Genomic DNA, 24,715 nt, shown 5'->3' with positions numbered 1-24,715 from the left:
GTGTCAGTTGATTGTTTGTCTACACTGGACAATGACACACACAAGAACAAGGGAATCTAGATGAATTTGTGGAGGAGAAGGTGAATGTGTGAAGTCACAGTGGGTGTGATCACCGAAGAGGAATGAAAGGAAGAGTTGGTGAAGCATGTAGGGTTAGCTGAGGTAGTGACTGTGTGTCAGGATGGTAACTTTGACTCACCAGAGAAACCATGCACTATATTAAAAGAGGAACTATCCATAGACAGAGGTATGTTATTAAGAGGCATTCACTTGGTTTCTGTTCTACATTTGAGAAGAAGACTGGTAACACAAGCTCATCTTGGTCATTTGGTGATAGTTAAGACAAAAGACAGATCATGTGCTGATTTATGGTGGCCAGGAATGAACATTCAGTTAGATGGGACTGCCTATCAATGTATGGAATATAAAAATAGTGATAAGATTTTAACTACTAGGTATATACCCTTGGTGTATAGACAGATGCATGATTACCCATGGGAGGAAGTTGTGATTGGCATATTTGGACCACTAAGGGTTGAGCACCAATACTGGAATTAAAACTCTGCTCATCTCGTGGAGTTTGGGGAATTCAGCAACTCCACAACAGAGTGGATGTTTTGTTTTTGCTAGCACACTCGAAATGTCCTTTCGGTCACTCAGGATCTAATTGCAGGCCACTTGGAATTGCCATCAAGATTTTCAGAGACGTTTACAGGTGCCCTGATATTTGCTAACCTGCTGCATGCTTCCGCGTGATTTTGCGTTTGCCAACATGTCATTTGAGTGCACCAGAGACTTCCAGCGGATGTTTTCTGCTGTACGCGATCCTGAATGTGCAGGATCTACAGAAGTTGTATTCTGGGAAAGATTGTCTCCTCAAGATGAATCAAAATCTTCCCGAAATGATGATTTGGAGTCAAAAACCTCATCAAATGGACCTTTTTTTTGTGCGAGAAGTTCTTTTTTTTATTTTTTTACTTTTTTCCAACCGGAAGGAAGTGCCCTAGAGTTCCCAACTTCCTGTTCCAGTCCAGCAGGCTCCTCTGGGTGTGTTGTCCATCTCTTGGTCACTTTTCATTTGAATTTGAAGCTGGAAGGATCACTCTTTGTTTCTGCTGCATAAACCATCGGATTTAAAGACTTTGTATTTGAGATTTCACAAGTAAGTTGTAAAACTGGTGTTATTTCTATGAATGCGAACACGCACCTGGATTTATTTATACTAATAATCGATTTTTAAAATGTATTGTAGTGGGTGGCCTGTAGTATCAGTAGGGGCCTAGTTATTTCTTTGTAAGTCATTTTTCTTCTTTTATAAAGGAAAAATGTTGCACAGTTCACTTCATTTTCTCCATGTATAAAAAATAAATTAGCAATATTGATTTCATTCACTATGTTGCCTAGTCTTCCAATGGGCCTTGCAGCCAGAAGGCCTGTGCTAGTCATGGCACAGCTCGCCCAATTCGCCCAACTGCATGACCTCAACATCATCTCCAAGGACCCCCTTACCGCCAAAACCAACCTACATGAAGGAATGAAAGCTGTCTCTGAGTGGATGAAGAACAGCCGCCTGAAGCTAAACTCGGACAAGACAGAAGTCATCATCCTCTGCTCCACCCCCTCATCCTGGGACAACTCCTGGTGGCCGACCGCACTGGCAACCGCACCGATACCCACCGACCACGCACGCAACCTGGTGTTCATCCTCGACTCTTCTCTCTCCATGACAAAGCAGGTCAACGCTGTCTCGTCTTCCTTCTTCAACACCTTTTGCTTGCTCTGCAAATTCGCCAGGTGGATCCCCACCGAAACAAGAAGAACAGTCACCCAGGCCCTTGTCAGCAGCAGGTTGGATTACGTAAACGCCCTCTACGCAGAAGCCTCGGCCACACTCCTGAAATGACTACGCCGACACCGCCAAGAGTCAGCATTTCCCAGTGATACACACACCGCGGCCCCGGGACTGCATTTCCCGGCGGGCTGAGCGGCGGCACGTCCCTCCCACCCGGAAGCAGCGCCAGGAGGTGCATCAAAACAGCGTGACCCCGGCTGAGCGGGGGGGGGACCACTTACCAGGACTTTGGGAACCAGGAGAGCGGGCAGACACGCCGACACCGCCAAGAGTCAGCATTTCCCAGTGATACGCGCACTGCGGCCCCGGGACTGCATTTCCCGGCAGGCTGAGCGGCGGCGCGTCCCTCCCAACCGGAAGCAGCGCCAGGAGGCGCATCAAAGCAGCGTGACCCCGGCTGAGCGGGGGGGGGCACCACTTACCAGGACTTTGGGAACCAGGAGAGCGGGCAGACACGCCGACACCGCCAAGAGTCAGAATTTCCCACTGATACGCGCACCGCGGCCCCAGGACTGCATTTCCCGGCGGGCTGAGCGGCGGCGCGTCCCTCCCACCCGGAAGCAGCGCCAGGAGGCGCATCAAAACAGCGTGACCCCCGCCTCGCGGGACGCGGGCGGGACGCCGGGCTAAGCCCGGGCAAAGGGCGGGCCCTCTGTGGCCCTCAGAGGCACAAGGAGGACGGGACAGAGCGACCCCCCTTGACTCCTTGACTCCTGTACACTGCCAAGGTAATCACTTTATGATCTTCCTGACATTCTGGCAGGGGACTTAAGTTGCAAATTTTCTCAAAACCTCATATTTTCTTCCAGCCTTGTTATAGCCTAACTTTGCACACCTCACAATGACTCACAGGGGAGTGTCCAATAAATCCATCAGCCAGAGAGGCCTGCACTCAGGGTCACAAGTTCCTTGCAGCCCATCTCCGCCCACCGCACTAACGAATGAACCTGCCAAGACTAGTATATCCACCAATCAACCGCCCGATCCAACTAATGGTATAGCGCAACAACTCTAGCTGTTGGACGAGTTAAATTCCCTCTGCAAAACAAGGTATGCTACTGTGGAACCTAAAAATGAAACTAACAGTCCTTCCCCTTGCCCTGTTAAAAGAACCAGTATGTCAACCCCAATCGCTAGTCCTCTGGTACATCTTCCCCAACCCAAAAATGATAATCCACCAACCACAGTTTTTCCCCAGTCCTCAACTAGCAAAAGGAAGTGGGATGAGGTCCAGCCCACAGAGAACAAATCAAAACAACAAAAACTGTGTTTTAGCTCTCCACTGACTGCAACTAACTCCTTTTTAAAACTGGAAGAAAAAATTGACCAATTGGCAACATCCTTCAACTCGAACTTTCTGTCCCAGATTGAACAAATGGTTGGCTCACTCATCTCTCCACTGATTGCCAAAATTTCCACCCTAGAGGATAGGTTGCTGGGAATAGAGAAATGTATTAAGGCCAACCAAATATGTACTGAAAAACCTGTAACATCAATCTGTTCCAACCCACCTGGTACAAGCTGTAACAATCAAACTCACCTCCCAGTCCTTATCCTTCCACCCCCTAATGCCCCTAATGCCCCTAAAGTTAACCCGAAATCCGGCCCTTTACAATATACTGCTACAAGAGTAGAGCCTAATAATACAACACACATACAGCTACCCCCGGAGGCTGCACCCTTTGTGTGTGTTCTTGCGGGAGTTCCAGCACTCAAACATGGAAAAACTGAGCGGGAACAAGACTTACTTAACAAAGTCATGCACTGGTTAACTAAAAACAGGCCTCTGCCCCTAGGATTGGACGGTACCATCATGGCTGTTAGAAGGGTGGGCTGGTTAGGCACCCTAAAAAAAGATATTGACGGTGACCTTGTTTTAATAAAATTTAGAAGCAGTTCAGTCGTTCCCTACCTGAGAACTTTGTACCCCTGTGAAGGTGTTGGCCCTATATAAATGTAAATGTAAATGTAGGTGTACTTATATAGCGCAAACCTGTCACCCAAGGGCATCCTGGCGCTTGCTTAGGGAACCCGTCCTGGTATTCCCCTGTGAGAAACCCCGGCAGGGTGTCCACAAGGTGAAAGCCAGGCATCCCGCCGCGAGGGGCCGTAGTGGAGATTAAGCAAGCTATTGCCCAGAGTTGCAGAGTGTGACCCCGTGATTCCAGTAGGCACCGGAGCGAGAATTGTCGAGTCCGTGGAATTTTTGAGCCCGAGACCCGCCGAGGCGGGGAATCGAACCCTGGTCCACGGTCGATCTCAGCTTCCGGGTCTGCCACCTCTAACCACTGAGCCACGCTTCTCCACGAGTCTGGGACTTACGTGACTTTTACCCAAGCATGGCATATACCCCTCGCCTAAAACCAAGGGCAGAGTCAGCTCACTCGAAGGGCAGAAATACCAGTGCACTTTGTGGCCATGGCTTTTCCGCCTTCAATCACCCCGTAACAATGTACATCGGCCATGGGTATGGAAAATCATGAATTTTATTATGAAACAAAGGAACTTATTTATGCAGCATAAACAAATGTTTTATTTTCTTGCCATCCTGTGCTTTTGTATGTAATTTTTGTCATGAGTGTTTTTAAATGTATGCTTTTATGATTTTAAACAAAAATCGAATAAAGATAAACTGACTGACTGACTGACTACAACGCACTCAGAACGCCTCTGCATGCCTGGTACTTGACATTCCTCGCCACAGCCACATCACACCCCACCTGAAAGCCCTGCACTGGCTCCCCGTCAACAAGAGTATCACCTTCAAGCTCCTCACCCAGGCACACAAGGCACTCCACGACACCGGACCAGCATACCTCAACAGACGTTTCACCTTTTACATCCCCAACTGCCAGCTCCGCTCTGCCGACCTCTCCCTTGCCACCATCCCCTGCGTCCAAAGAGCGACCTCCGGTGGCAGATCGTTCTCCCACCTCGCCACCAAGACCTGAATCACCCTCCCCATCCTCCAACGGCAGACCCAGGACCTGCCAACCCTCAGAAGACTACTCAAGACCTGGCTATTCGAGCAGTAGCAGCATCCCCCCAGTGCCTTGAGACCCCCACTGGTCAGTAGCGCGCTTTACAAATGTTCTGATTGATTGATTGATTGATTGATGGGTGCATGAAACAACTTTTTTTGTTGTGTCTGTTGAACTGAAACATTATTTAGGCCATGGATGGATTTGGATTAAAATACAAAAGGTCTTTTTTGTATTGTTTCTCTTTTTTTCCTGCAAACAGTGTATAAGTGGGGTAATGCCTTTGGAGAATGTGCTTTATTGTAAAAATGTTTAGGCCCCTTGATTTTTGTTTTTGGCATTGCTGAAATAATCAATGTTGTGTTCTCTCTGTCTAACTATGCCTCATGTGTGTGTTTGCCATAGTCAACCATTTGCCTTTGTTTCCCATGCCATGTGGACAGGGGCAATTTGGTATAGTCAGTGTCCATAGGCCTGCATGTCTTCATTGTTTTCCAGGCCTCCTGCGTCTCGTTGCCATGTGGCTGGCAGGCAGTTTGCATAGGCATTCAGTGTGCTTTTGAAAAAGGCCTGCATGTGTTCTTTGTTCATGGTCATTACTTCTTGTTGGTATTTGTTTTGACCAATGGGAATGTGGCTGGCAGACGTTTTGTGTAGCCAGCCAGTGACCTTTCCCCATAAACCTGCATGTGTTCTTTATAGTTCTTTATAGTTTGTTATAGTTTGGTCTCCATGTTATGTTATGTTATGTTATGTTAAAAAGTCTCTTCTATAGCGCACGGCTGCCCCGAAGGGCGTCCCGGCGCTTTGGCAAAGAGACATACAGCTGAGAAACACAACGCAGCTCCCCGAACAGAGATATTATACCAAAAAGAGCCAAGTCTTCAGCTCCTTTCTAAAAGCAAGAAGGTTGACAGACTTTCTTAAGGATACAGGAAGCTCGTTCCAGCACCGCGGGACCAAATATCGAAAGGCACGCCCTCCGATCCGGGCCAATTTAATCAGAGGGACGACAGCTTTGGCCAGCGAGGTCGATCGAATCGACCTCCTAGGGACATAAAAGGCCAAACGATTCTCCATATACTTAGGACCAATAGAATGGAGAGCCTTAAATGCCAAGGTCAGCACCTTAAAGGTAATTCTTTTGGCAATGGGCAGCCAGTGCAATCGCCTGAGGAGTTCCGAGGCATTTGCCCTAAGTGGGAGACCAAAAATGGCTCTTGCAGCCGAATTCTGCACAGTCTGTAGTCGGGCCAACAGATATTTAGGCAGCCCGATATACAAGGCGTTCGCATAGTCTAAACGCGAGCAAATCAGAGACTGCACAATGATTTTTTTATGCTGCAGAGACAGCAAGGGGAGAAACTTCCGAAGCATTTTTAAAATGCCGAAACATTTCCCCGATAGACCAATGATTTGAGGTCTAAAAGAAAGGCTGTCATCGCATTGCACCCCAAGATTTTTGACTTTCACAGATGCCTCAGCGGACGGAGACATGTCCTGAGGCCACCAAGTCTTCCAACTAGGGTCCGGCAGACAGCCATAGAAAAGCAACTCCGACTTGTCGGAGTTGCACTTCAGCCCGTGCCGCCGAAACCAATCGAAGACCGCACTCAGACACTCCCCGATCATGCCACCATCAAGAGCCTCTCCCATTTTAAAAGAAAAATGGAGCTGCGTGTCATCAGCGTAGGATATGATCCGGGCACCAAAGGACTCAGCTACCGCCGCCAGAGGGGCCATGAAGATATTAAAAAGGGTGGGGCTCAGGATAGACCCCTGAGGAACCCCCACTTCGAGCGGCGGCATTTCCGCGAAGAACGGAGGTGCCCTGACCACTTGCCGATGGCCGGCCAGCAAGGACTTAAGCCAGTTCCACACCGTCCCACGAAATCCGAACTCCCAGAGTCTAGAAAGGAGAACAGCGTGGGGGACGGTGTCAAACGCCGCCGACAAGTCCAGCATAACCAAAATTGCCTTCCCATGCCTTCTTGCTTTTTTTTCCTGGCCTCCTGCTTCTTGTGAACATGTGGCTTGCGGCCATTTTGTGTAGCCAGCCAGTGTGCTTTTGCCATAAGCCTGAATGCCTTCTCTTTGATTTTAATGCTTTCTTGCTCAGAGTTGTTGTTGCTGTTGATGTGGCAATGGCAGGGAGCCATTTTGTGTGTCCTGCCAGTGTGCCCGTTAGCCATATTCTTGCATGGATGGTTGAGCAATGAGATAGCAGTTCATTAAATTATTATTATATCTTCAGGATAAATTCTCTTGTTTGTAATTTTTTTACTTAATTTTTTATTTATTTTTATTTTGTAATTAATAGTTATTTTTTATTTTAATTTAAAAAAAATGTTTTTTACATTTTTATATTTTTTATTTCTGTTATTTTTTTAAATGTTGGAAAACATTTTTTTTAACCATTTTCATAACATCTGGCATCAGTGAACCAACCACATCTCTGTATATACAGGTGCAAAACAGCATTTGTTATCTTAGGACTATTCAACAGTCCTTTGTCAGCTGCAACTCCCTGAGTACCACATCCCATGTGATCCACATAAAGCAAACAGTTACATCTGCGTATTGTTGTTGTAGCTCTTTCTTATCCTTCCTGAGTGTACACCATGAATGTTTATATTGGTGTGGTTTTCCATTTTACAAATGGATACACTGTATTGTTAATTATCTATAATTACAGTAACCAGTGACCACACTAAATGATAGTGTTTTTTGTACTACTAATTGAATTGCAACAATGTCATTTAACACTTAAGTACTTCTTGCTTCTTTTCCTTTGGTGCACAAGAGACAACATCACTCACAGTACTGGCAGACAGAAGGCCTGTGTGCGACGTGGCGTGTTACTCACACATCACAGACATCTCTTCAACTTGTGAAGATAAGTGCCAGTGCTGACAGACAGCTTCAGGATGGCCCCAAAGAAAGGTGCTACCAAGAAAATGGCCAGCGAAAAGAAGGAGCTTACCACCACTGGTATGTCGACCCAGAACTTTTTCAGAAAAAAGACTGTGCCTGCTGCAGCAGTCTCCTTGGGGGAAGCTGGGAGCAGTACCCCACATCAGTGGACTCACCCCAATCTAGGCCCAAGCCCATGTCTATCACAGAGGCAGCTAATCTAATCACACCAACGCCGACGAGCCGTGACGTTAAAGTTGACTTATCTCTTTTCCAAAGTATTACCCAAGCGTTGCATGAAATTCAGATAAGTGGACAACTCCAACAGCGCATCCACCAATAGTTGTGCCTCCCAAGGTAGGAGCAGTTCAGGAGATTGAGCTTCATGATGAGGAAGTAAAGGAAGCTGCTCTTTCAGAGCATCCATTATCTTCCAGCTCTACAGCAAGAAAAAGGAGGGTTAATGCATCAACTTCTTCTCTAAGCCCACCTTCTAATGATCTAGACAACACTTGGATACGGCCGTAGACTGAAAGTGAGACATGCCACAAGAGGATAGGGAAATGGAAGGTTTCTGAAAGCCTTAGATTTATGGATGCAGAGGTAGGTGAATATAATGAGCAAGTCACCTTGGATGTTAACCCTACCTCAGTAGAGACTGACGTTACCCCATCTCAACTTGCTGGGAGGGATGTGGCACCACAGATTCCACTCCCACCACCACCACCACCAGCTCCCATATTTACATAGTCTCGACAGCGAACTACATCCACAACCACCTCAGTAGAAGTAAGTACTAGAGAGAATTAAACATCAAAACACCCACCTACAGCCAGTTCATCCGACATTGGCAGTGGCACCAGCATCAGAAAGACCTTCCCAGTTTGGAAGTTCTTTACGGTTAGCAAGAAGGAGGTGAACATTGCCATATGCCCCATATGTGGAGCAAGTGTTAGCGGGGTAAGCTTCATACAAACCATGGTACAGGGCCCAAACAACCCACTTGAGAAAGCATATTATGATCTAGTGTGATGCGCACCTTAGCGGCCAAAAAGCTTGCTGGCGAAGGCGGAGAAAGACTGAGCAGGGAATCCAATCCAATCACAAGGGAAAGTGAATAAGAGGAAGACAATTTTTGTTATGCAAAGCAGCCCTTTCCCCAGCAGTACAGTGGTGACACCCATATCATCAACATCACAATGGCACAATAGGTAGGTCACGACACCAAGGCAAGAGAGGTCAGTGACTGCCCCACTGAAATGCACATGGAGCCTACCAAAATCTGCTCTCAAGAAGTCACCTGCATCTGTGGCACCAGAAAGGAAAAACATCCAGGCTACTATTTGTGGCATGTTTAGGCAGGAGGGGCAGTATGAACTCAACCACCCAACGGCACGTTTGTAAAAGAAAAAGCTGCCAAAAATGTTAGTGCTCAACCTCCTCCCTTTTCCTTTTTCTTTTTGGAATGGGTGGGTTTTCTTGAGTTTGTGGCAGCCATTTGCCCGAAATGGAAGGTTCCCAGCTTGTTCTATTTCACCAGAGTTGCTATTTCAGTGCTACATCACAATATGCTTGAATTGCTTGGACACTATCCACCTGCCAACAAATATTTAGCCCAATTGCCAAGCCACTGATTACAAGTGCATCACAGCACACTGGATCTCTTTTGTGGGGTGTTAGAGAAAAGATATCTGCAGTTGTTGGCACTGCTGAGACTTTTAATGTCTTCTGAAGCATGTGACATTAACCATGTTTGCCATGGAGACATCCCATACTGCTGCAAACATTTTGGAAGACTTTAACAACATACAGGTTCATTGAATGACTGCAAACAAGAGTAGAAGTAGTAGAAAGCTTTATTCGAATTTAAAACAAGATAAAATCATAAAAGCAACAGTCATAATAAGCGGTTACATATACAATCATAAATATACAATAAAAATAGTATTAAACAATATATATATATATATATATATATATATATATATATATATATATATATATATATATATATATATATATATATATATATATATATATATATATATATATATATATATATATACACACACATGATAAAGCCTTTCATCCATACAATAGATCATACAAAAAGTTTGGATTCTGTCTGCTAGTTATGTAAAGTCAGGCATAACAACCTAGAATGGTTAATTTTTAGGTCACTGTAGGTCTCCATGAGTGGCTCGGATTTTCAGACAAGTTTTAAGAAACATGGCTATGCCTTTTGCATTTGATATTGTATCTAAAAATTGCAAAGCCATAAAAGCTGGGCGGCATCTTCTCAGTCCAAGGGATAACAGGATTGGAATAATCCAGCGTTTGCGTGGTACATCGTAAAATTTACAGAACAGCAATACGTGAATATTTGACTGTTCTGAGGTGCCATCGCAAGGACACCGGATGATGGAATTTGACCAATCCTGTCTCCCTGGGAATGTAACCAAGCGGAAAAACAAATTGAGCCTAAACCAGTTAGCAAGTATTTTTCATAGGTGGACAAACAAAAGGTAAGATACGGCTGGATGCCCAGAGTACATTGAATCGTTAGAATATGGCGATTAGTAGCTTATTGATTTCTTGAGCCATGCGAAGTTCTCCCAGGTGGGATAAACAAAGCGATCTCAGGGCCTTTCTTGTAACAGTAGTTAAAATTGCAGGTTCTTTAAAATATTTGGAAAGACCCAGATCATTGAAAAAGTTCTGTACATAGGACAGCCATGGAACATCCTGCCAATTGTCTAGGACCAGGCAATCTGTAATTAGTGCACGGGTTAAGCTACACTGCTCCGTTGACCAGATGCGATGCCACAATAATATTGGCTGGACTTTTATATAATCAGCAATGTAGTCCATGCCCAGCTCAATGTGGCAAGCAAAAGTTGGAGAGCATTGTGGAACGGCCAAAAGGTAGCGAATGAAATTATTCTCTGCCCTCTGCTGGGAGACCACAGGTACATAGCCCCACACCCCAGCACCATAAACAGCTGCGCTATGGCACTTAGCATAATATATTTGCAAGAGTTCTTTTGGGGGGGCTTCCCTATTTTACGGGAAAAAGCAATCAACGCAGAGGTGGCTCTTAAAAATAAAAGATATCTACTATCAATGGCCGATTTCCATGAGGAGGTGTTGTCAAATAATATACCTAAATAGGGATATGTCCTAGTGCAATCCAACTTAGCTTGTTCAATATCGTTTTTTTCTTAGGTGTATTTTTGCCTAAATGCATAACTAACGTTTTCTTAATAGTAACCATTAAATCTAGTGAGGCCATGAATTTACAGTATGAGTTTAGCTGGATCCGGAGTTGTACTGGGGTTCATGCCATAATTACCGCGTCGTCCGCGTAGAGTAAAGCGGGAATCGGACGACGGGCAATTGTTGGGAGGTCCTGACTCCCTTCTAACATGGCCTTCTCAAGGCCATTTGTATACAAATTAAAAAGAAAGGGAGCCAGGACACATCCTTGTCTGACTCCCTTAGTTACTGCCAAAGGGTGAGTGAGCTCCCCATTCACCCCAAATCTCACCCTAGCTGATGCTCCTGAGTACAGCTCACGCAAAAAGGATATTATTGGAGGGTCTACTCCCATTTCAACTAGGATTGACCACAGCCTGGAGTGTGAAACGCAATCAAAGGCTGCGGTCAAATCTACGTAAACCAGGTGAAGATTGCCTTTCTTCGCCTGGACATACTTCCCAATTAGAAGGGAGAGATTCAGAGCCTGCTCCACAGTGCCCAGTCCCTCCCGGAAACCAAATTGCAGGTCTGTTATGATGTTGTTATCTTCAGACCAGGCCCGCAATCTCTCCAGGATCAAACGTCCTGCAACCTTACCAAGAGAATCCAGGAGGGAAATGGGCCTGTAGCATGCTGGGTTGTTACGGTCTCCTTTCTTAAAAATGGGGAGCAAAATAGATGTAGACCAAGTTTTTACGAGACCACCTCTTAATGCCGCTTCAATTACTCTGGTTAGTACTGGTGACCAAAGCTCCTGGGTATGCGTATAGATGTCCAGCGGAACGCCGTCCGGCCCGGGAGCTTTGCCAGACTTTGAGGAAGACAAAGCATTAATTACTTCCTCGTGGCTAAAAGATAATTCAAGGGGATAAGGGGATATATACGGGTTTTCTCTATAATGTGGAACCTCAGCTAAAAAAATCTTTGAGAAGTGGGAAACCCAACCCTCTGTGGTAATCGCTACTTCCACACTAGGGCCGGTCTTCGTCATGTTCAAGAAGGGTGAGTTAACCACTTTCCAGAACAATAAACTATCATTCTTTTTACAGCTCTCATGGAGCTTCTCCCAGAGATCTTTTTTCCTATCTTTTTTACAGTCTTTTATCGCCTTATTATAGAGTATTCTCAGCCTCCTAATTTCTGGCTGATCCCTCTCAGATTTATGTAAGGCTATTTTTAGAGCTGATAGGGCTTTACGGCTTTTGGAGTTGAACCATCCTTTTTCCTGTTGGACATTCTGCTTTTGCTTGCGAAGGAGCTCCTTACTAATCACTTTTGTTATATCAATAAAATTATTCAATATTTCCTCTACGGTAGAAAAAGGGTTTAAACATATTTCTAACATAGGAAGAGATTTAGTAATAACATTTTGTGTGATAATATCTGGGTCAACTTTAGCCCATTTGACCTAGTACCCGTTAGTTTTACCCAAATTCAGGGCTCTTTGGTTCAACAGGCCCAAATTATCAATTGGAGAGTACCCAAACGGCACTGTAATAGTCACACTATTTGGGAAATGGTCGCTGCTAGCGTCATCTCCAGTACAAAATGTTTGCAAGTCATCCCTCATATGATTTGAAATCAGAATGAAATTAATTGTAGTGCTACATCCCCTACCGTGAAAAGTAGGTGAAAAATCAATTGGGAGTACAACTAACTCATTTGCAAACCCCAGTCCTAAGATAAAGAACTTTTCATTTAAAATATTCCCAACGCTTGAATGAGCGAAGTGGGTTAGAGGACTCCCCTCCTCGTCCATGATACCACAATTTGAGTTTGAATATTCGTTACATAAAGAAATGTTGTAATCACCACCCCAAATTAATTTAAAAGGAAGAGAAGGACACCATTTTTGATGTTCCTCTAAAATGGTGGTTATCTTATTGACAACTTTCACGAATTCCAAAGGTGACATATTGTTATAGAAATTTACCAGAAAATATGTATTCCCCTGATTCACTGAAAATTTAATTATTTGGTAATTCTCTTCAGTTGCTATTTGGGTAATTTTCTTAAGTGAAAGGGTATTGGATACATATACTGATAAACCTCCCTTGGGTCTACCGAAAGGAGAAGAACGAGCACTTGAAAAATACAATCTATAACCCTGGAGTTGCATTTCAGTTACCGACCATGTTTCCTGGCAGCATACTATAGTGTGATTTCTAATTATTTCTAACCAATTAGGTTGCTCAATTTTTGTCCGCAAACCTGCGACGTTCCAGAATAGGATAGAAAGAATCAGACTACCTGGCTGTGGAGCCTTAGGGGAAAGTTGGCGCAGCGAAATTTGAGTTTGAGTGTCCATGGTTTGCCCCTGCGGCAACGAGAAGACATTTTGTGATAGGTCGTGGGGCCCTTCATTCGGGACACCAGTGCCATTGATCTTATTTGGGGGGGTCTATAATACGTGAAGTGTTGCCACAGAGATCTTCAAATAAAGGGTCCGTCTCCACAGTTTTCCCTTGGGATGGCAGAGGAGGATCCTGTGGTTGGTTATAATGCTCAATAATCGTGTCACGATTATCCAGGGCCTTATTTGAGGAATCAATATTAACACACAAAGCGTCACAATAAACCTCAATTGGAGTATCCTTTACAACCATGGTCGGACCAACCAAGGGAAGCGGATTGAAATTGTCTAAAGGAATTGGGGTGATGGTTAGTCATTCAATGTCATCTAGGCCCGACAGAATGTCAAAGCGATTCAGTATAGGAATCGCAAATGATCTTGTTATCGATGGATAGTTGTAACTCCCTTCCCATGTGTGAGGGCCATTCCGTGGTAAGGAATTATAATCACATGGGATCCTAGAAGGGTCAGTATAATATTGAAAAGTGGGTCTAGAGTAGTTAGCCTGATATAAGTGTGAAGGCCTAAAGGGGGCACCCTGCTGTTGAAGTAAAAATCTGGGGGGATCAACACGATTATCAAAATGCGGTCTGATGCATGGAGTTTCCTCATGGAATAGAGGTCTAGTATCATCTACCTGGTATTTGGCCAATGGCTTCGGATTACTGGGTAGTACCATATTTCTAGGATAGAAATACGTAAGATCTCGGGCTGTGATTTCATTGTTACCATTAGGAGGAAATCAGTCTAGAATGTAATTAACTGCCCTAGTGTCTCTAAAATTTATTATAATAATGTCCCCCGTGATGTTCTTTATGCTAGGACTTAACCAAGAAAGGTGCCTCACGTGTAAAATTTCGCAGTTTACGTGTGGAGGAAGCGGTCGATTTTTCTTTAGCCAAAATATGACCTTATTCTTCAGCTCATTATGGTTTTCGTTTTTGCCATCTGTACCTTCCTCCAAGGACGGGACTCCAGTGAGCACCACCACTAACGGAACTGCTTCTGGAGGCAGTTCTACGTTAAGCCTCTTGAGGGCGGTTAACCTCACTGCAGCCTCATGGCCGGTAATCTTATCAGAATTCCCTGGCGAGTTTGGCCTTCCTTTTTCCTCACCCATTCTGACACAAAGAAAGTCTCAAATCACTTCCCACCAATGATTCAGCACACAAGCGGTGTCCGCGGAGCGGGGGCCGCGAGAAGTGGGCTCAGCGTCCAACGTCCAGAAAACAACAATCCACGGTCAGCTCCCACACGCAGCACAGAAATCCAACGAGATTAGGGGCAGCTCACTCCTTAAGGCAGGCTGGGAGGTGGGGGTGGGAAGAGGACCAGCTGTGGCAGGTTAAAATCCGCACTGCCCGCTGGTCCTTGCAGTCCCGTGGGGTCCAAAGAAAGTCTCAAATTACTTCCCAACAATGATTCAGCACACGAGCGGCGCCCGCGGTGCGGGGGCCGCGAGAAGTGGGCTCAGCGTCCAGCGTCCTGAAAACAACAATCCACTGTCAGCTCCCACACGCAGCAAAGAAATCCAACGAGATTAGGGGCAGCTCACTCCTTAAGGCAGGCTGGGAGGTGGGGGCGGGAAGAGGACCAGCTGTGGCAGGTTAAAATCCGCACTGCCGCTGGTCCTTGCAGTCCCACGGGGTCCAAAGAAAGTCTCAAATCACTTCCCACCAATGATTCAGCACAAGAGCAGTGCCCGCAGAGCGGGGGACGCGAGAAGTGGGCTCAGCGTCCAGCGTCCAGAAAACAACAATCCGCGGTCAGCTCCCACACGCAGCACAGAAATCCAACGAGATTAGGGGCAGCTCACTCCTTAAGGCAGGCTGGGAGGTGGGGGCGGGAAGAGGACCAGCTGTGGCAGGTTAAAATCCGCACTGCCCGCTGGTCCTCGCAGTCCCGCGGGGTCCAAAGAAAGTCTCAAATTACTTCCCAACAATGATTCAGCACAAGAGGGGCGCCCGCTGAGCGGGGGCCGCGAGAAGTGGGCTCAGCATCCAGCGTCCAGAAAACAACAATCCACGGTCAGCTCCCACATGCAGCACAGAAATCCAACGAGATTAGGGGCAGCTCACTCCTTAAGGCAGGCTGGGAGGTAAGGGCGGGAAGAGGACCAGCTGTGGCAGGTTAAAATCCGCACTGCCCCCTGGTCCTCGCATTCCCGCGGGGTCCAAAGAAAGTCTCAAATCACTTCCCACCAATGATTCAGCACATGAGCGGCGCCCGCGGAATGGGGGCCGCGAGAAGTGGGCTCAGCGTCCAGCGTCCAGAAAACAACAATCCACGGTCAGCTCCAACACGCAGCACAGAAATCCAACGAGATTAGGGGCAGCTCACTCCTTAAGGCAGGCTGGGAGGTGGGGGCGGGAAGAGGACCAGCCGTGGCAGGTTAAAATCCGCACTGCCCGCTGGTCCAAGCAGGCCCGCGGGGGCCAAAGAAAGTCTCAAATCACTTCCCACCAATGATTCAGCACACGAGCGGCGCCCGGGGAGCGTGGGCCGCGAGAAGTGGGCTCCGTGTCCAGCATCCAGAAAACAACAATCCACGGTCAGCTCCCACACGCAGCACAGAAATCCCGCAAACAAGAGTACTTAACATTGAATTTGTTGCCTTGGACAATGGTAGTAATATAGTTAAGGTCATGGCTGATGTGGCTATTTCAGGGTCTTGTGTTTGGCGCACTGCATCAACATAATTGTACAATATTTCTTAAAAAAGAACACCTAGTAAGCAACTTACTGTCCACCTCCAGAAGACTCTGCACTCATTTCAGCCATTCATTTAAACCCCCGAAACAACTTAGGGTTACTCAGCATGATAATAGAATGCCAGTTAAAACACTCTTACGGGAGGTGCCAACACGTTGGAACTTAATGTATGACATGCTTGAACACCTTTTTCAGCAGTACAGACTGATCAATGAATTTGTCATGCAAAGAGGGGATGCAACTGTGAGGGCATGATCATAGAAGTAGACCAATGGGCCTAGTCAAATGCCTGACAGAGATGCTGCTTCCTTTTGCGGTGTTCACATGAGAAGTCAGCTAGGAGAACAGTACCATGGGCCAAGCTATCCCATGGTAGCACATGCTACAGGAACAGCTAAAGGAGGTAACTGCCATGTACACAAATGTGGAGCTAAAAAGATGCGTATGAGTTGATGGAAAGTGTAGTCCTTCCCTTATCTGTTAATAACATGGTGCAAAGAGACATTGTGTAATCCAAACATCACATCCATGCCACAATTCTTGATCCACAGTACAAACCATTACTGTCCACTTTCATTCCTTTTTCAGAGTTGGATGTTGCAAAATACAAAACATGGATAACTGAGCAAGCCAGTGAGCTAGAAAAAGAATAGCAGGGAATTAGAGGCCCACTCATCTAGAGCACACGTTCTGTGGTGCAGCCTTCAACTTCAGAGCTTGGGGGCAGTGAATTTGGCTCACAGTAGGCAAAACCAACAACAAGAACAGGAGCATCAGTCCCACAATCTGCAACTGAATGGGTTTTACAGGCAGGGCTTAAGTCCATTGCAGAGGCGAAGGCAAAGAGGTCAAGCAAAGTGGAGCACCAATTACCATTGAGCAGATAATCCAGGCCTATCTGGATAACCCAACAGAGGTCTACCTTAGTCAAAACCCATTGGTCTATTGGTATGGGGAGAGGCGCCAATGGCCAGTGCTTAGCAGGCATGCTTGCTCGGTAGCCAGTGTCTCAGCTGATGGTGTTTTCAGTGCTGTTGGATGCTGTTGTCACAGTGAGAAGGACCAGTCTCTTACCCCAAAACGTGGAGAGATTAACCATGATTAAAATTAATTACCACTTTACACCACCAGCTTATCCATACCTGAAGTACGACAGGAGGAAGATTAGGAAGACTCATGTCATGGAGGTAGTGTGTTAGATAACAAGCTCTACTTACCTGACTACTAGGCCTGGTCAACAACCATAGAACCTTCTCTCTCAGTCTCTATCTTTGATCTGCTTTCTTGCCAAAAAAAAAGATATACCATGGGGAACATTATTTAATTTTACTTGTTTGTGTGACTTTGACTAATTCAGCCCCACCATCATTGTCGTAGACACATTTTATTGCTGGATTGGAGTTGTAACAGTGTGCAATGAAGAAGTCCTCCCCTCCCATTTCTCTCAAGGACAATGGATGGAGAGATATGCACAAATGTGTGCCTAAGTCCAACCCTGGGTCATGACTATCTATCCTTTCCTAGTTCATTATTACCCTAGCTAGACTGCCCCACATTATTTGATTTAGAATGACCAATACCTGTTTCATGAACAATGGATCTACAATGTACAACAGTCATGGTGACCACGCCTGATTTTAAAGAACAGGACAATTGCACACTGAGTGATGGTTGTTTGTGAGTGTTTTGAGACAATTCCTGTGGTTGTTTCTCTGTAACAATTTGGCTTAAATGTGTTTGGAATGATTTACAATGTTGGTGTCAAAGGGCAAGTACCTGGAATTCCAGATTTCCGTAGAGACGCCTGGCTGAAGAGTGATGCTAATTTCCCAACTCCCTTTCACCACTGAACCAGATTTCTCTGAACCCAGAGGCGAGGGGGAAAGGGGAAGTGGATGACAAACAGAGAGACAGACACACTGGTGACTTCCTTCTTCTTCAGATTATGGTAGTTCACCTGCAAGAGTTAACAAACCATTACTACATTCTCACAACATCTGAATAAGCTAGAATGTATTTTACCCTAAACCTTAGTGTTACCTGACTGAGTGTGTACATAAGCCTCTCTCTGAAATGACTCTAGCTGATTCTCTGGAGATTTATCATTGAGTCTTTTAGGCTGTGGAAGAGACTGCGTTAAGGTCTGAGAAGCAGAAACTGCTTGGCTTTAAAATGGAGTTAAAGGAATAACAGCTCTCCGTTGGGAAGAAGTCTATTACTGACGAGTAGAGTTGGTAAGCAAAAATATATATATATATTTCTATCTACATTCAGGAACCTGCGTGTAGAATAATCAAACTGCTGCCAATGTTCCAGAGCTTTGAGAAGATTGCATACAGAAGCCTTACTCTGAAGTTTGCACCACACGCTGTTTCAGTAATTACTGGCACTGTATTTAAGTCTTCAGGATATCTGAACTATAGAAATAAACACAGTCTTAGCCTGAGAATATATACTGAAGGACTCTTCTCAAAATGAATACGAAGTCACTTGTCAGAGTCTGCTAGAGTTCTTCATAGATGACACATGTGAAGGTTCAACCGGAAATTCAAGGAACAATCTTACCGGCTATTCAGCTGACTCTCAGAACGGTGTGACTGGAATAGCGCTGTCTACACAGGAACGTGCTCAAAGGAGATAATGTCTGTTGAAGCTCAGAGGTGACTAAATAATAACAGCGCTGCCTTCACTGGACCGCGAGCGCTGTCATCACAGGAATGCGAGCGCCGTCATGGCTGGAATGCGCTCACTGGAAAACGTCTTTGTTTCCGCCTTACCGCTGACAAGGCTCTAAACAGATAACAACGGAAAACTCTGCCACAAGGAGTAAACTTGAAGTGGTGACTGAACACCTAAAGTTTCAGAAGCGACGGACTTGTCTTTACCGCAAGACGCGGCTCACAGAGTTCAGAGAGCACGGAGAAGCTTCCGTCTCTCAGAGGATTGCAGTTGAAGTGCGCAGCGGTTACATCGCTCGCGCATCAAATTCCCTGCTCCAGCGCGTCATAAAGCAAGACTAGAACGCTGGCCAGCAGAGACATCAGAGGCATTGGAAGTAGCTACCTCCATCTTGTGTCTGAATTTGGCCACTAGTTGCGTCCATTTGACCTTGTGACCACGCAACATCGTGAATGCAGAGACCAGATGATGAGGGGTTTTCACCGGGGTGAAGTTAATGCCTAGACCATTCCTGACAGTACCCCCCACCAAAACCCCCTCTCTAGGTTTCTGTGGGTAAGTTTTATGGAACTCTCTCACCAATCTGGGGGCATGAATGTTTGAACTGGGTTCCCAAGACCTTTCCTCTGGACCATAGCCTTTCCAATCTACCAAATAAAAGACCTGACCTCTTTTTATCTTAGAGTCTAAAATCCTTTTTACTTCAAACTCTTCCGCTGATTGAACTTGGATTGGGGCTGGAGGAAGGACCTTGCGCAAGTTCGGTGGATGTCTGCGTATTAATGAAACATGAAATGTTGGGTGGATTTTAAAGGTTTTAGGTAAGCCAACCTTGACACACACTGGATTTATCATTCGTACCACTGGATAAGGACCCACAAACTTTGGCTGAAATTTTCGATTACCTCTCAACCGCATATGACGAGTTGAGACCCAAACTTGATCCCCTGGCGCAAAGACTGGACCCTCCTTGCGACTCTTATCAGCCTGCTTTTTGTAATCAGCTTTTGACTTACTCAAATTCGCAGAAGCTAACTGATAGGCCTGTTGCAATTTCTGAACTAAATCACCAGCTGCTGGAACCTCAACTTCCTCTTGACCCACCAACATGTTGGGATGCCTGCCGTAGTTTAAGAAGAAAGGGGAGAACCCGGTAGCAGAGTGTACTGAATTATTGTACGCAAACTCTGCAGTAACAAGTAAAGACGGCCACTCCCCAGCTTGTTCCATCAAATAAATTCGGAGATATTGTTCAAGATCTTGATTAACTCTCTCCGTCTGTCCATCCGTTTCTGGGTGGTAACTGGAGGACAAACGAGAGTCTATTCCTAAACCTTTCAAAAAGGATCTCCAGAACCGAGACACAAACTGTGGCCCTCGATCTGAAATGACCACCCGGGGAATTCCATGCAGTTTTACAACGTGTTGAACAAATAGCGTAGCTAATTGAGTGGCATTTGGAAGGCCTTTCAGAGGGACAAAATGACTCATCTTGGAAAACTGGTCAACCACTACCCAAATGACTGAATTTCCCTGACTAGAAGGCAACTCGACAATGAAATCCATCGATACAGTGTGCCAAGGATGAGGGGGAATGGGCAAAGGCTGGAGAAGATCTTGTGGAGACTGTCTAAGACTTTTCCCTTTTAAACATTGTTCACAAGTGGCAACATACTGTCTCACCTGAGCTTCCATGCCAGGCCAATCAAAATTCCGCTTCAAAAGCTCCAAAGTTTTAGTTACTCCCTTGTGTCCAGCCAATTGTTGATCATGAAACAAACCAATTGCCTTTTCTTGTAGCTCAGCTCCTGGAACGAATGTTTTTCCCAGCACCACCGGTTTTCCATCTAATACTGATCGATTTGGACCCTCAGTAGCCCAATTCTCATATTCTTCTTTCAGAAATTCTTCTTTGATTTGTTCCTCCAAGTCAAGTGCCACAGAAACTGCCACAATTCTTTCTTTAGGAATGATGAATTCTTCTAACTTAGTCTTTGGTTTATCAGCTGAATCATTTTCTGGATTCAAACGAGAAAGGGCATCTGCCTTTCCATTTTCTGTTCCAGGTTTGTAGGTTAGAACAAAATCAAAATCTGCGAAGAAAAGAGACCACCGGAGTTGTCGAGGGGTCAAAGTTCGAGCTGATTTCAAGAACTGCAAATTTCGATGGTCAGTAAATACTGTAATCACATGTCTCGCGCCCAATAAATAATGACGCCACTCTTGAAATGCTTCTTTCACTGCCAATAATTCTCGATCTGCAATGGGGTAATTAATCTCCGCAGGTGATAACTTTCGAGAATGGCAAGCTACTGGATGGAGCTGCCCAGTCTTCCTGTGTCGTTGTGATAAGACTCCTCCAATGGCCCAGTTTGAGGCATCTGCTTCTACAAAAAATGGTTCTGATGAATCTGGATGCTGCAGGATAGGTGCTGAAATAAAAGATTTTTTTAAGAACTGGAAAGCTTCCTCAGTAGCAGAATCCCACACAAACCTTTCATTCTTCCTGAGCAATCGTGTGATGGGACTCACCTTTTCAGAGAAATTCTGAATAAAACGTCGATAAAAATTTGCAAACCCCAAAAAACTTTGGATTTCTTTTACTGATTTTGGAGCTGGCCAATCTTGAATTGCCTTTAACTTTGAATCATCCATGTAAACTCCTTGAGGAGAAAGAATAAAACCCAAAAATTCGACTCGTGAGGAATGAAAAACACATTTCTCCAATTTGACAAAAAGTTGATTCTCCAATAAACATTTTAGGATAGTACGTACATGATGAACATGTTCATCCAAATTCTTCGAAAAAATAAGGATATCGTCTATGTAGACTACCGCAAACCTATCCAAGAACTCCCGAAGGATATCATTCACAAAGTGTTGGAAGGCTGCGGGTGCATTGCACAAACCAAAGGGCATAACCTGGTATTCAAATAAACCAAATCTAGTTCGAAATGCCGTTTTCCACTCATCTCCTTCAGCCATCCGCACCAAGTGGTAAGCCCCTCTTAGATCCAATTTGGTGTATATATGGGCATCTTTCACCTGATCCAGAAGCTCAGAAATAGGTGGTAGCGGGTAACGATTTTTTTTTGTAACCAGGTTCAAAGCCCTATAATCGATGCAAGTCCTCAAACTTTTGTCCTTCTTAGGAATGAAGAAAAGAGGAGAGGAGACTGGTGACTGCGATGGCCTAATAAAGCCATTGGCCAGATTCTGATCAAGGTACTCTTTTAAATGCAAATTCTCAGATTCGGAAAGAGCATAGATTCGACTACATGGCAATGACGCTCCAGGCTCTAGTTCAATCTTGCAATCATATTCCCGATGGGGAGGAAGTTTAAGAGCTTCTTTTTCATCGAATACTGATTTTAAGTCTTGGTATTCTTTTGGGATTTCTGGAATTTCCACCATGCAAATGATCTGAGGTTGATTAGCTAGGCAATAAGAGGTTGTTGGCTCTCTCTTCTTGGAAACTGAGTGAAAACAATGTTGTAGACAGTAGTCAGAACTTAATTCAACTGTTCTCCTGGCCCAGTCAATTTTGGGGTTGTGTTCTGTTAGCCAAGGTAACCCCAAAATCAATTGAAATTGCGGAGCATCGATTAGGTTGAAACTGATATAACTACAATGTTCTCCTGGTCCCAAAATTGTAATCACTTCGGTGTCAAAGGATATTGGACCAGAGGAGAGTGGAGTTCCATCAACAGCGCGTACTGGTTCTGGTTTTGCTTTTTTCAAAAACTGGATGCCCAAACTCTTGGCAAAAACTAGATCACAAAAATTTCCAGTGGCTCCAGAGTCAATCATAATAGCCACTGTGGCCAGTCCGGATTTGCCAAAAGAGATTTGACATGAGAGAATAAGATGAGGAGCAGAAAATTGCAAAGTATTTGCCAAACTTTGCAGGTTGGGAGTTGTCTTAGAATCTGCTTCCACCAGAGCAACTCCTTCTACTGGTGGAGCTTGTCTTTTACCCATGACGCAGTCTTGGGTCGTCTAGGGCACTCCCTTAGAAAATGACCTGAACCACCGCAATACATACACAGTTTCCCTACTCGTCTCTTCTCTCTTTCCTCCTTACTCAACGGTCCTCGGACGGTACCAATTTGCATCGGTTCTTCTGGAGTTACTTCTTCTTTTGTCTTTCCAACTTCAGCACGCATTCGATCAAACCTTGGAGGTATCGGTCGGATATCTTTTCTTCGTTCAGAACGTCTTTCTGATTGCCTCTGATCAATTTGAAGAACCAAATCTATCAAATCCGAAACATCAGTAGGTCTTTTAGGAATCTGAGCCAACCCATCCTTTAATTCGTCCCTCAAACCTCGATAGAATATGGCAGCTCTTTTGGACTCTGGCCATTTCGTTTCCACAATTAACTTATTATACTGAGCAAGGTAGGCCACCAACTCTCTGTTTCCTTGCTTCAAATCCAGAAGCTCGTTGTCCGTGGACTGAGAAATTGATCGTCGATCAAAAATGCGCAAAAATTCAGTTTTGAAATTTTCAAAATTATATAACACTGGATCATTGGTGGATACCAACGGCATTGACCACGCCGCAGCATCGCCACTCAGGTAAGACAGCATGAAAGCCACTTTTGATTGATCTTCTTTGAAAATTATTGGTTTGCACAGATAATGCAAAGAGCATTGAGTAACAAATACCTGTGCCTTGTTTGGGTCTCCCAGAAATCTTTCAGGCGGAGCTAAAGGAATTGTCGGGGACATTGCATGCACTACCTGAGTTGTAAGTTCTGAGGACGAAGGGGAAGGACTGAATGTTTGGGACCTCTGACCACCAAAATTTGGACTGGGGCTAATAGTAAGTTCATTAAGCCGCTGACGCAGATAACTAGTCTCCTGATTAGATTTTTTAACCTCCTCTCTAGTCTCACTCAACTGTTTTTGTAAACCTTCCAAAATTGATCCCAGTGCTTTCAAATCTAAACCTTCAGCCATGACGCCCAGACGGAAGGCAACTGCGGGCACTTCAATCTGTCAAAGGGCAAGTACCTGGAATTCCAGATTTCCGTAGAGACGCCTGGCTGAAGAGTGATGCTAATTTCCCAACTCCCTTTCACCACTGAACCAGATTTCTCTGAACCCAGAGGCGAGGGGGAAAGGGGAAGTGGATGACAAACAGAGAGACAGACACACTGGTGACTTCCTTCTTCTTCAGATTATGGTAGTTCACCTGCAAGAGTTAACAAACCATTACTACATTCTCACAACATCTGAATAAGCTAGAATGTATTTTACCCTAAACCTTAGTGTTACCTGACTGAGTGTGTACATAAGCCTCTCTCTGAAATGACTCTAGCTGATTCTCTGGAGATTTATCATTGAGTCTTTTAGGCTGTGGAAGAGACTGCGTTAAGGTCTGAGAAGCAGAAACTGCTTGGCTTTAAAATGGAGTTAAAGGAATAACAGCTCTCCGTTGGGAAGAAGTCTATTACTGACGAGTAGAGTTGGTAAGCAAAAATATATATATATATTTCTATCTACATTCAGGAACCTGCGTGTAGAATAATCAAACTGCTGCCAATGTTCCAGAGCTTTGAGAAGATTGCATACAGAAGCCTTACTCTGAAGTTTGCACCACACGCTGTTTCAGGAATTACTGGCACTGTATTTAAGTCTTCAGGATATCTGAACTATAGAAATAAACACAGTCTTAGCCTGAGAATATATACTGAAGGACTCTTCTCAAAATGAATACGAAGTCACTTGTCAGAGTCTGCTAGAGTTCTTCATAGATGACACATGTGAAGGTTCAACCGGAAATTCAAGGAACAATCTTACCGGCTATTCAGCTGACTCTCAGAACGGTGTGACTGGAATAGCGCTGTCTACACAGGAACGCGCTCAAAGGAGATAATGTCTGTTGAAGCTCAGAGGTGACTAAATAATAACAGCGCTGCCTTCACTGGACCGCGAGCGCTGTCATCACAGGAATGCGAGC

The sequence above is a fragment of the Lissotriton helveticus genome, chromosome 6, assembly GCF_964261635.1.
Source record: "Lissotriton helveticus chromosome 6, aLisHel1.1, whole genome shotgun sequence".
Lineage (NCBI taxonomy): Eukaryota > Metazoa > Chordata > Amphibia > Caudata > Salamandridae > Lissotriton > Lissotriton helveticus.
The sequence above is the reverse complement of the archived record's forward strand: the minus strand, read 5'-3'. Positions refer to the sequence as shown.